Source organism: Setaria italica, chromosome III (genome assembly GCF_000263155.2).
Source record: "Setaria italica strain Yugu1 chromosome III, Setaria_italica_v2.0, whole genome shotgun sequence".
Taxonomy (NCBI): Eukaryota; Viridiplantae; Streptophyta; class Magnoliopsida; order Poales; family Poaceae; genus Setaria; species Setaria italica.
In genome coordinates this window covers 1,391,503-1,405,315 of record NC_028452.1, presented here as the reverse complement: position 1 = coordinate 1,405,315, position 13,813 = coordinate 1,391,503, and the positions used below count along the sequence as shown (strand labels likewise).

General features: G+C 49.3%; 1 pseudogene; it reads right to left on the bottom strand.

Annotated features, from left to right (window-relative positions):
- Positions 1-5,848: 5,848 nt before the first annotated feature.
- Positions 5,849-9,712, bottom strand: LOC101784561 (annotated as a pseudogene).
- Between the last annotated feature and the right edge of the window lie 4,101 nt (positions 9,713-13,813).

The window sequence follows — 13,813 nt, the reverse complement described above, 5'->3', positions numbered from 1 at the left end:
TCCGATGATGTGCTCTGCTCCTGGTGTAAAGTGACTGTATGTACTCCAAAAGGAAGCGTTCCACTTGCTTTAATTCGTCAACAAAGTATTTTTGTCGGCGTATGTACGTTTTTGGTATTTTCCACGTATACAAGCACATCCTGTAGAGGAGTATTGGGCTTGGAGTATATTCGGCAATACCAAGCACATACACATGGTGACATGGAGATACAACAACAACAGCTTGGGATGGGAACACTTCACTATTTTTTTCACTGTGAGCCCGTTGAGTAAGAAACAGTTATTGGACTTAGGCGCCATTCAGTGCTAAAAGAAAGTTGATGGAGGAGGAGGAAAGATGCGCCATCGAGTGGGTTGATCTGCTTTGACAAAGACAAAACAATGTAGGGATAGCATTTTTTTCCTCGATTAATAAAGAAAGTGGTAAGAAGGATTTAGACCGTCGGTTTTTCCCCTTTTTTAAAAAAAATAAAGGGATTAAATAGACCGCTAGTTTTGACCCAAGGCAGCTAGCAGATGGAGTCAAGCTCCATCGATTATTCTGAGGAAACTGCTGACTATCTTTAACTTGGAAAATCTATCAACTTGCTCCGAGAAATTATGAGTATCTTATACTGCATCGAACTAGCTGGCTACAGTGCTACACCAAGCAAGCGACCAGCAAAGACGATAAAGGTGGGAGCTAGGCTGAGATCTCGCTCGAGTCCAATCACAAGATCCATGGCCGACACGACGGCTACGGTGCGCGCTGACGTAGCCTAGCCGTCGGATGGTCGCGCCGAATCCAATCAGCGCGATGCGGACGTCCCGGCGGAGATCAGCGTGATCGTGCCAGCCATGTGGGCGCGGATGGCGTGTGGGCCGCCGCGCTCGCTCACTCGCTGGGCCGCAATCGCAGGTGTGGATGTTGTGGTGCTCGGTGACTCGCGCGCCACACGACAACGCTCACGTCGTTGGTGCGCGGTCAAAGCCGCCCGGTGGTGGCTTCTTCTTCCTCTTCTCATCCGCCGCCCAACTGTGTGTGAGAGTGAAGCCTAACGTGACGTCTGACGTGAAACCGGGAAATTATGAATGAAGAAACGATGTTGACCTCGCCGTCCGTTTTTTTTTTTTTTTGCTATGCAGAATATCGCCGAAACATGGCCCAGAGAGATTTACACTCGGCCCATAGAATTTGAGCGCGCCGCAAGCCCAATAATCATGCCACTCAGGTGGGTAGAGGGAATCGGAAGTTTTGCCGAAGGCCCACCTCCTAGCCCGACTCGTTGCCGCCACTCGGCCACCCGGCCACTACGCAAAAGGGGCTCGAGCCGGAGTAATTAGCGCCACCATGGCACCAAAAGCTGAGGAGCGTGGCTACAAGGGAAGAAAGAAGATGGGGGCACAGCGATGTAGGGGCCGTTTGGTAGGCCGGATGACCTTCAGGCCAGGCTCAAATGGTGCAAGTAGTTATGATTGTTGGTAGCCTGAAGAGGGTCACGGATCAGGCCCAGCGTGCGCAAAAATGACCCATCAGCCTGCACCAAACGCCAAAATCGGTACTTCCACGCACCCGATGAAGGAAGGCTCGAAGCGGCTCGTGAGGCGTTGCGGTGACCCCGATCTTTCCTCACGCACCACCGCATGTTCCGGCTTCTCCTCCTCGTCACCGGCGTCGTCGCCAAGCCGGACCCCATAGAAGGAAAACGAATTGGACAAAGAGCAAGCAACGGGGATGGGGTGCGGTCAGCGCCGCCCCCTCGCCGGAGACATCCGTCGATGCTGGGGCCCCATGGGCCGTGGCGCGAGCGGTCTGCCTCGCAGCGTTCCCCGGCGGGGCGCCAATTCCACGGGCACGGCGGGCGGCGATAGCGCAGCGAGCAGCGTGTGGGCCGGGCCGAAGAGCGGCAGCGCGCCGAGGATGGGGAGGCCAAGCGGGCCGTGGCCGCCGCGTCCCACGGAGAGGGAGTGGAGCGCGAGGTGGAGGAAGTAGAGGAAGGCACAGAAGCTGCCAAAATTGAAGTTCCTGCCATCGAGATTCAGGTCCATGCCGTCCAAATCGAGGTCCCCATTCCGAGCTCGAGCTCCCCATTGACCAGATTGATGCCCCAACGCCAGATTTCGCTGCCGCTCGCCATGGCCGGAGGAGGATGTGGAGTGCAGCTGGATGCAGGATGCGGAGTACCTGAAGGCTGAAGCTTGGGAGACAACGCGCCGCAGAGGCGAGCGGCCGGACGTTTGGCGCGTGGCAGCGGCAGGCCAGCAAGCTGGCTGCTAGCATCGCCCAGCAAGGAAACGCAAGCTAGGCAACAAAATCTCCTCCCCTTTGGTCCCTTGTTCGTGGCTTGGATGCCCAATAGCACGGAGAAGCTTTAGACACGGTGCCCTGTTGCTCTACTAAAAGGTAAAAAGGGCACTAATTTTGTTTTTTTTCGAACCATTAAATTGGCAGGAGCACTGCCATATCATATAAGAAGGAGAAGAAAGTTTACAAGAGTTACATAAATCCTAATTACATAAATGAAGATGACGCTCAGCTCTCTCCTTCAGTTTGCGTAGCATTTCTGAGACGCAACAGTTAGCGCTAGTTAACTGTGTCATTCCCGACAACATCACCAACTCGGGGTTCCGCAGGCATTCTGCTGGAGAGCCACTTCCTCCTTGATCAAACTCAGTACTCTAAGCGGCGTAGAGCATGTTCCTTGGAAAATTCGACGGTTTCTTTCATTCCACAAATTCCAGCAAGTGTAGATGAGGATAGCTGCAAGTGCCCTTCTTTTCTCCTTTGGTGCCGAATTCACTGAGACTCTCCACTATTCCTTTAGGTCAGTCGTCCCTGGTAGTGGTACCAATCCACTCGTCCAGTCCTGAACCAATTGCCATACCTGAATAGCGAAGGGACATAGTAGGCACAAATGGGAAGGAGTTTCCATCTCACTTTGACATAGTGAGCAATTGGGGTTACACAGCCAATTTCTAGCTAGTAGTCTGTCGGCTGTTAGTATCTTTGACTGTAGTAGCGTCCACACAAAGAAACGGTGCTTGCCTTCAGCTTGTGCCCTCCAGATATGTTTGGCCTCAAAAGTGCAATATACTGCTGCAAATTGGATGTTATATGCCGATTTTGTTGTATACTCCCCGTGAGATGTCCAGTGCCAAGTTATAGTATCTGGTGTTTCAGATAGGGTAATGTTTTGTACATAATCCCATAACATTATAAACTCCGACATTTGCTCCACCGTGGACATTCTCCAAAGACCTCTTGTCCAGTTCAGATTATTGTGTTCCTCATGTACTTTCCGGCTCTTACGCCAAGCAAGCTTGTACAAGCTAGGCGCAATGTCCCTAGGAGCCGTACCATTTTTCCAGCTTGAGTTCCAGAACTCTGCCTTTTTCCCATCTCCCAGATGGACAATGGTGCTTGCTTTGAAAAGCTGTAGATCATCATCATTTACAGACGCCTCAGAACCATTCCACGGCCTATTGTTATCCTTCCATTGCAACCATACCCACCTGAGTCTTAGAGCTCGGCTGAACCTATCAAGGTCAAGGATCCAAGCCCTCCCAGTTTTTTGTTTGATTGTGTTTGGCCAAGCAACCAGACAATGTCCCCCATTAGCCTCACTTTCTCCTTTCCAGAGGAAGTTTCTCCTTATCTTATCCATTTTCTTCAGGGCCCATTTTTTCAATTGGAAAACTGAGAGAAAATATGCTGGTATTGAGGACAGTACCGAGTTTACTAGCACCAATCTGCCAGCTTTGTTTAGAAGGCGCTCTTTCCAAGCTGGTAATCTGGCTGCCACCTTATCAATGAGTGGTTGAATGTCAACTCTTCTGAGTGCTCTGGTATGAAGTGGCAAGCCGAGGTAAGTGCGTGGAAATTGTTTGATCTGACAGGGGAAGCTCTCAATGACCTCATGCAAGTTTACTTGATCACAATGTATAGGATATATTGCACTCTTCTCAGTGCTTGTTATCAGTCCAGATGCCCAACCAAATTCCCTGAGAATGGAGCTTAGGACCTGCATCTCCTCCTTCACTGGTTTAATGAATATAGCAACATCATCAGCATAATGCTGATCCTTGCCTGAACACTCCTTTGCTGAAGTTTAGAGAGCAGCCCTTGTGCTGAGGCCATACTGATCATTTTTTGCAGTGGTTCCATGGCAATAATGAATAGCAAAGGACTCAAAGGATCTCCCTGACGAAGACCATTTCGATGCCTGAACCATGGGCCCCTAGAACCTTTCAGCAATACTGAGGTTGATGCAGTTCTTAGCAGAATGGATATCCAACCACACCACCTAGGCCCAAACCCCATATTTTGAAGAACCTCCATGAGATAGTCCCAACGAACACTATCAAAAGCTTTTTGGATATCCAGCTTTAGGAAAAGGGTCGGTTTCTTATTTCTGTGCATGGCTTGTATCATGTTTCTTGTGTAGATGAAATTATCTTGAATGCTCCTCTTTCTTATAAAAGAACTTTGTACTCTTGACACAATCTCATTCATATGTGGGGATAACCTGTTTGCAAGAAGCTTTGAGATTATCTTTGCCACACTATGGGTTAGACTAATTGGCCTGAAACTTGTTAAGTTGTTGGCTTGTGTTGTCTTGGATATAAGGACAATGTGAGCTTTGTTTAGTTGGTCAAAGTGCTGCCCATGCTGTTGGTGAAAATAATTGAGTGCTGCCATGAAATCCTGTTTGATTACTGCCCATGTTGATTTGAAGAAAATTCTAATATAGCCATCAGGCCCAGGTGCCTTCTCATTTGCCATTTCAGAAATTACTGCCCAGACTTCCTCTTCTGTGAAAACATCCTCCAAACTATTATACCGATTAATTTTTTCTAGCTGCAGAAGGTCCCACTGTGTGCCGTCTCGAATTTTGTTGGCCAAACAATGTACTGAAATGCTGATAAATGTGGAGCTCCTTTTCCTCGTGCATATGTAGAGTTCTCCTGCAGCTGTTGAATGAAATTCTTTCTTCGTCTGCCATTAAGGTGGAGCACTAATTTTGTGAGGAAGAAGACATCGGCAAAGGAAAGAATTTTGCTGGTCATTTTTTGTGAGGAAGAAGAAAGCAAGAGGAGAAATGGGCCGCGGACTACTGCGCCATCTACTACGCCGACGACGGCGCCGTGTCGAGGGACAGCGAGCTGAAGAGGTGGTGGAGCGGGGTAAAGAACGTCGGGCACGGCGACCTGCGCGACGCCCCGTGGTGGCCGGCGACCTTGCCGACCTCGTGGAGGCCTGCACCACCATCATCTGGCTGGGTTCGGCGTACCACGCGGCCATCAGCTTCGGGCAGTACGACTACCAGGGCTTTTTCCCCAACGGCCCCTCCCTCACCACAGGCCCGGTGCCGAACGCCGGCGCAGAGGTCACGGAGTCGGAGTTCCTGGGGAGCATCACGCCGGTGACCGAAGCGCTGGGGTTCATGTCGATTTCCTCGGGCCCCCTGGCGCTGGCGGGGGAGGTGTACCTGGGGCAGCGGCCGGACACGGAGCAGTGGACGAGCGAGCAGAGCACCGCCAGGGCGCTGGTCGAGTTCCGGGCGAGGCTGAAGAAGGTCGCCGAGAACATCGAGAGGCGCAACGCCAACCCCGAGCTGAAGAACCGGACGGGAACGGTGGAGGGTGCCCTACACGCTGCTCAAGCCGACGGCGCAGCCCGGGCCGGTGCTCCGCGGCATTCCCAACAGCATCACCATTTGATCGGAGCGCCGCGCCGTGGCTAGCATATATACTGCTTGTTTGCCCGCCCGCCGCGTGTGCAGCTGTGTACGATACTGCTAGGATGTAATTATCGGAATAAGGCGGCCGCCGTCGGCGTTGGAGGCCGCGATTGTGTGAAATTCTCATCTTCGCCTGCAATCTCTCGCTCAGCATTTCACCCTGGTGAAGACGGCTGCTGCTGCCAACCCATCTCTGAAACTAGCTGCCACCAGAAGTTTATGTTCCTGAAAATTGACCACATGGAGTACCAGACGTCCGGACGGACTTACACTGGCCCAAGAGCTCGAAACTTCTTGACACTAGTATTGTAGTTATAAGTAAAATGTAGTCGAAACTTCTCTCAGATCGTTATTCTTCATTGAAAAATGTGTTCCGGGGTTCTTCAGAGACGTCCCACAAGTAGATCAGTATGGTGTATCAGCGTATACCATCATGTCAGCCCATCCCGTCAAATCGGATCATCCTGTAGGGAATGTAATTTTGTGAAAAATCTTGTGCCAAAGAAAATTGTAGCATTGAAGGAAGGACAAAAAAAATGCAGAGCTTTGTGATAGCTTGCACAAAAGAAATGTAGTTTCGTGATATTTACTTAAAATCACAGCGGTAGGTTGAGGACTTACCTTCTCAGCTTTATCATAGAACGTGACAGGCAATGTGACGTCTCTTTTCACACCGCTTTTGAGGTCACAAACTCTAAGCTGATACAAAAAAAAAACATGTGTTACGATTTTATTCTTCCTTATTTTCAATGGCAAATGCCAAATTTGGACTAAAGTATTTCTAATGTTTAGACATAGTAACGGATCCCAAGGGCCGTCCCATACCCTGATCCACCTTGTCGGTGATATGGAAATTCTGCAGACATGCCTTAAGATCTTTCATGCAAATTGATTTGTCCTTCAAATAGTCCCAGCCAAGTGATAGAAGGTAATCTTCCAAAACTTTAACTTTTAGGTGCATTTACATCTAGATTGAATTATCTATCAAGATTGGGCTGATGTTTCTTTGCACCTCAGGTAATGTTAGAGCATCCTGCCCATTTATTGAAATAATCACATTACTGGGTTTAATCCCAAGTTTCTCAGCATCATTGTTCAAAAATACCTAGAGACACCAAAAAGGATTTCAATAGCATCCATAATTCATACAGACTGACTCAAAAAAAAAACAGCCTTACCTCATCTACAACGAAACCACCATCGATGCCAATGTCGGAGATATCCTCCTGGAGCTGCACGTCCAACAGGGCTATTGTTCTGAGGCTAAAACCAAGAACAGGGCGAGCAACACGACTGAAATAGGTTGGCTTTAGTCAACCAACAAAAAAATATTGCCAACATTATCATGCCAATAAGATAAAGGCAGCAGCGCCCTTACAAGATCATATCGTTGTCTTAAATGACACATTGTCTAGATATACTATGTAATTCTAAAATTCTGGCAGCATTTCGGGTGATGTCGTGGTAAAAATATTTTCGTAGTTCTAGTACCAAATCAATCCACATAGTACATTTCATTACAAGAAGCACCAGTTCCCAAGAGAACTTAAATCTCAAGTACAAGTACTTATTATTGCTATGCTGAAGTCGATGTTTACCATATGCTAGCACTTCATACAAGGTTTATATACCTAATAGTGAAACTTATCAAAGCTAGCATGCTAGGGATGGCAGCAAAACCGCCAGCCAGTATCCTACGATATACCCACATGCATAGCTATCACCTCGCCTTGGGCAACGGATAATTTATGAATCCACTTCAGGAATTCACAAAGTACAGTGCCATTTATTTCACTAGATAGAGATTAACCAAATAACATGAGGATTATAGATAGGGTGACGGTGAAAAAAGCAACTTACTTGAACTGCATAAACATATTAACACATGTTACAATAGTAGAAATCGAAATAACAGCAGTATATGAGCTAGCTCCACTAGACTGCCATACCTCTGAGTTCCCCATTATGGTCAATCACCATTCCTCCATTTCCACCCTGCATCAAAGAAATACTACATAATTAAATAAGCAATTAAACAACGATACAGTACAGCAAAAATATAATTAATTACCTCAGGGATGTCACTGCTGAGGAACATATAGTAGTCACGACCTAAAATATCTGATTCTTCTAACCATTTGATATTTCCACGCCTAACCCTCATGGATGCCTCTCCGTCCCTAGCCAACACAAAAACTTCTTGACCGTACTCTGCACCACGTCCAATAGAAGGGAGCCCCAAGGTAAAGTCTAGAGAGATATCCAAAAGGGCAATGTCATAATGATCGTTGAAGTAGATAAGCTCCGCATCCAAGATAGTCTTCTTGTCCGGCAAACAAACAGATAGCTGAAAAGACAAGTGTTGATCAGGTATAGTTGAATAGCATGCCCAAGATTAAAAGAGAAAATAACCCTTGGCCATAAAAGCACCACGAAAACAACAAGGGCTCCATATAGATAGATAAGAGTAGGATAACCCTATTTTCAAGCTGAGCTGATGATGTTGTAACATGGCAAAGGCAACAATACCTGATAATGTTCAAATATCACATACAATATATAAAAGGCCATGAAATGAGTGTAAGAGGACGGTGCAAGTAATGGCTTAAGGTGAAAGGAAAAGATAATCTGGATGCACGCATGATCAAAATGACAGCACAGCCTCTGTGAGGGTCATACTTACAGAAGGAAATTTCAGAAATGAACAGGTTGGGTAAGTGTACTGAAATACCACTAAAACATGAAGGAAAAGGAAGCATCCAAGGCACCTTCGAACAATAGTGAAACATGAACATATATAATTGGATACTGAACCATCATCAAACCACACTTGCACAGTAAATGCCACACAAAAAGATGCCACATTATGTCTCTATAGCATAGAACATCCCAAGGAAAACATTTCGTCTAAAATGCAGCATGCTCTAGGTGGCTAAGTCAGTCTACACCACACATAGTGGAGGGGCTGCTCATCAAAGGCAATTAAGAACAACAGAATGAACTACTACATGCAGGCTGTAAGCATAGTAAAAGGAAAGATCATCAATTCAACTGACTCACTCTGTTTGTACCTTGGGTAAGGGATCAAGTTTTCTACCATCCTTACATACAACTCTAGAATAGGTCACTATAATAGCATGATGATGCCCAGGGGCATCAGACCATTGTCTAATGATCATACCAGTACATCGTGGTAGCCTCTTCCCATCTGCAAACACAAATGTGAATGTTATAATCAACTAGGAGGAATAGATTGGGTGAATATTGCTATTATTCTTGTCACTTCATCCTACCATCCATGATGTAAGCAATGCTGACAATGCTGCGTGCCGCACGCAGAACCACCACCTTGTCTTTTGAGCTCTGTACAGCTCTGGTTGTGCCTGGGTCCTTGGGTGCACACAAGGTAGGGATACTGTAATTAAGATCGTCTTAAGGAAAGGAAGAAAAACTTATGGGTCAGTTCTATAAGAATTATCTTTACTCAGACGTAAATCTACGTGCGCACACGCATCTAGACTTACAATACTTGGCAGTTGGCACAGGTACCCTCCACCACCAAACCCTAAATCCCCAACCAAATCACTAACCCTAACCTGAACCTCTAGTAATTAAGTGACAGATGGATTTGCAAAATTTCACGCGTTTGATGAGTAGCGAAACTATATATAAAAAAAAGGCCTCACGAAATTCAGAAGCGAACCTACTTTCTTGATCATCTCATTGACCTTATCGCACTACTTGCTCCACTTCCGGAGATCCTCAACCTTGCCAGTCCTCGGGTATGGCGGGTATCTCGGGTACTGAGGACGGGGTGCGGCAGCTGAGCCACTGGAACCCTCGCCGGCTGTTGCAGCCGACGTCTCCCCGTGCTGATCCTTCTGCTGCTGGGTTACAACCGACTCCTCTGCCCTCTGCCCTCTGCCCTGCTTGCGCTTCCTCTTGTTTTGCCTTCTTCGGAGTCGGGGCAATCGCCCCCTCTTCTTCTGTCGGCATCACGTCGGTCTTCCTCCTCCTCGCGCTTTGGTCTTCAGGTGTCTGCTTCTGCTCAGACCCTTCCTTCGCTCCTTCAGATTTCTCTTGAGATCCATGACGCGGCGTCTCCTACACCGCTTCTCCGATCCGGCGTCTGGGGGAGCGAACGAATCTGAGGTTCCAGACATTTTTTTCGAAACAACGGACCAGCTCTTCTGATTTTATATCACACGGATAAGAGCAACTCCAAGAGTACTCCAAAAAATTCTTCCCCCAAAACTATGGGCCTGTTTGGTAGAGCTCCAGCTCTGAAAAAATAGCTCCAAATCCATAGATCCAGCTAGCTCCGCCATAGAGCTGCTCCACCGTGGATCTAATATATCAAAAAACGTTTGGTACCGCTCCATTCTTGTCTTTATCTCACTGGCAATTTGGGCCCATTCATCAGAATAAAAAAATATCTCCTTCCTGGCGTTGTTGCACGCATGGTTGAGGTGCTGGCGGGCACGGCCTCGCCGGCGGCCAGGCGACCTCGCGCGCGCGCGGGCGCGGCCGCGCCGGCAGCCAGGCGGCCGGGTGCGGGGCGGGGCTTCGGCGGGCGGGGCGGTGCTTCGACGGGCGGAGCGGGGCGGCGGGCGGGCGCGGCCTCACCGGCGGCCGGGTGTGGGGCGGCGCTCCGGCGGGCGGCGTGCTGGCAGGCGCGGCCCCGCCGGTGGCCAGGCGGGCGGGTGCGGGATGGGGCGCCGGCGGGCGGGACGGCGCTCGAGCGGGCGGGGCGCGCGGGCTGCCGGCGAAGCGAGACGGCGCTCCGGCGGGCGGGGCGGTGCTCCGACGGGCGGAGCGGGGCGGCGGGCGGGCGCGGCCTCACCGGCGGCCGGGTGCGGGGCGGCGCTCCGGCGGGCGGCGTGCTGGTAGGCGCGGCCCCGCCGGTGGCCAGGCGGGCGGGTGCGGGATGGGGCGCCGGCGGGCGGGACGGCGCTCGAGCGGGCGGGGCGCGCGGGCCACCGGCGAAGCGAGACAGCGCTCCGGCGGGGGGGGCGGTGCTCCGGCGGGTACGGGGCGGCGGTCCGGCGGGCGGGGCGCGGCCATGGCAGCGCGAGAGGAAGCTGTGAAGAAATAGAACGAACCGGTCATTTTCCACTAATGAGTGGCAGTGGTGGGTAATTTCCTCCACTCCACCAAATTTGATTTCGTGGAGCACCCCCTGAGGTGCTCCACCAAATCCATGGATCTGGGGGTAGATCCACCGTTTTCGTGGAGCAGATCCGTGGTGGAGTTGCTGGATCTAAAACCGTTTGGCTGAAAAAATCTAGAGCAGAGCTATTTTTGAGGATCTGAAGCTGCGTGGAGCTCTACCAAACAGGCCTTCTTCAAAAAAAATTTCCCCAAAAACATATCAATCTACAGCATATCGCTAATAAATAGCCCCCAATATTTTAAAACAGGCCACGTCATCGTATTGGGTCCATCAGAAGGGACGCGCGAGCGTGCGGGAATCAGGATTGGGGGATGAATGCCAACGCTAAAATATACGCGGTGGTAGGCTGTTTTTTAGCGTTGCTAAAAAATTGGGGAAGGTTTGGGTGGACTGTTGAAATTTGTTTTTTCTCCTTTTTTCCTAAACCTCTTGGAGTTGCTATAAGGAAAGGGACTGTCTACCTGTCATCCGAGTGTTTCTCATGGAAGCATTCTGATTTGCTGAAACACTTGATTTTGAGGCAGACAAAATTCAGGTGCTGGCAGAGGTGCTGTCACCTGAATTTCAACACCATCAGATTTGGATCAAACGGTGGAAAATAATTGCTAGCAAAAACAACATAGAAACAACTATGCTGAGAACATAGTAAACAAACTAATGCAGAAAAGTGAAGGAAAATTATTTCTAACTGTGAGGAACTCCTCAAATGCAAAAATACAATCAGATTTTAAAATAAATAACATGCAAATTTACACAGATTTAAAATTACACAATACACAAATTAAAATTACAGCAACAATGTCACTGTAAGTCACTTATTAATAATATAGTGTAATAGAATCCCTAATATATATATGGAAGCGTATTGAAAACGGAGTGGCAGCTACGGGCTACAGTGATTGATGGGCATCGGGCATGCCGCATGCCTGCGCGGCTGTGCGGTGCACTAACGCACAGACCCCGATGCTCAGATGCATGCCAGGCAGCCGCTGCAGCCAGGCGGCAGCGGCTGCATCAGCTAGGCAGTCATGCCGCAGCGTGCAGCCATGCGGCATCAGATGGTCATGGTCAGATCAGACGGTGCCAAATTCAGGTGACGAGAGAGCATAAAACACCCGGGTAACGTATAGCTTTTCCCGCTAAAATCTAGCCGGGATTTTCGAGGAATCTGGTACCTGAATTTTCCGAACGCCTTTATTCCCTTTCGAGCTTTCAGTGTTAAGGTTTGGCTTGAAGATTTACATGGTCCGACGGTCATTGGTAACCTGCAGTGGCCCGGCGGAGGTGGCGGCGGCGCGGCATGACCGACGTCGCCATGGCCTCGACCCCTCGCTCCATCAACTCGCTTCGGTTGGCACGAGCACGACTGCAGCACGACCCTCTCCCTCAATAGTCTCGAGCCGGACAGAGTTCAGCAGAGGGACGACACGCTTGCGGTCTTCTTTTCTCTGATGCAGCTCAAGGCGCTGCTCAGTCTGACCTCATTCTACTCTTTGCACAAAATCCCGGAGATGCAACTTGGGGAAAATTAGACGCAAGTCAGGATCCACGGGGTACAAAGAAAGGTGTACCATCGTTTGCAAATGAAATGGCAAATTATTTTACAACTCCTGCTGGAACACAAGAACAGGGCGAGGATGGTACACACATACTCGTAGAGCCATTTAAGCACGTCGCTGGCACTACAGGTAAACACAAGCACAAACCCATCGTTTCGATTGTTCCAGTAGCTAAGTGTACTCATCAAGCCGCAACGGCATCTTGTTTCCTCTCGATCAGGCAGAACATGGAGGCGAGGCGAGGTTTCAGTCAATTTCGCCTCTTCCTCTCGCGCTCGGCCCTCCGGCGCGCCCGCCGCTGCCTTCCGCCGGACTCGTCGTCGAACTCCGAGTACTTCTCGTCGAGCTCCTCGAATGATTTCTGCATGTCAAAACGATGGTGATTGGTTATGGCGATTGAGCAAGGGAGAAATTAGATAGTGCTCGAATGAGGGAACAGCAAGCACATACGTCTCGGAGCTGCATGAAGCTGACGGTGTAGAAGGTCACGGCGGCCGCGGCGATGATGCCGAGGACCGGGACGGCCATCTGGGCAGCTGCACCTTCCATGGCGGACTGAACTGAACGGCCACCACGATCTCCGAGCTGAGCCAACCGGTGCCAGCGGCCCTATCCAAATACACATATCGCTTCTGTGATTTTACACTAACACCCTGCCGAAACAATAGATTTGTGTCTGAACTACTAGGACAGCATGTAGTCCGGCCCACCCCCAGACGTTCGCAGGCCATAGCCAACAATCGGCCTAAGACGCGGATACCGCGCGGCCTGACACCCAATACCTGGCGCATTCACTCGGCCCACGCAGATGAAAAGCAACACATTGGGTATGGGGCCGTTTGTTATGCCAGCCCAGCACTGATTTGGCCGCCACGCAAGCAAAGCAAAAAGGCCGTTGCATAAACAAGGAGAATTTAGGGGGTGTTTGGGAAGAGGGGATTAAATTTTAGCCCCCATCACATCGAATGTTTGGACATTAATTATGAGTATTAAATCTAGACTAATTATAAAACTAATTACAGAACCTCTGGGCTAAATCGCGAGACAAATCTATTAAATCTAATTAGTTCATGATTTGACAATGTGGTGCTACGGTAACCATTCGCTAATGATAGATTAATTAGGCTTAATAGATTCGTCTCGCGATTTAGCATAGGGGTTCTGCAATTAGTTTTGTAATTAGCTTATATTTAGTTCTCCTAATCAGTATTCGAATCCAAAACCCCCTAGCTCCTGCACTTGCTTGTTCAGAGTTAAGTACGGAAAATGCTCTGATGCACAAGTCACACTACAACGCTCATGCTTACGTAATTATTGCTAGTACGTTAAAACATTGTCATACATCGCCATAGCTTCGACCG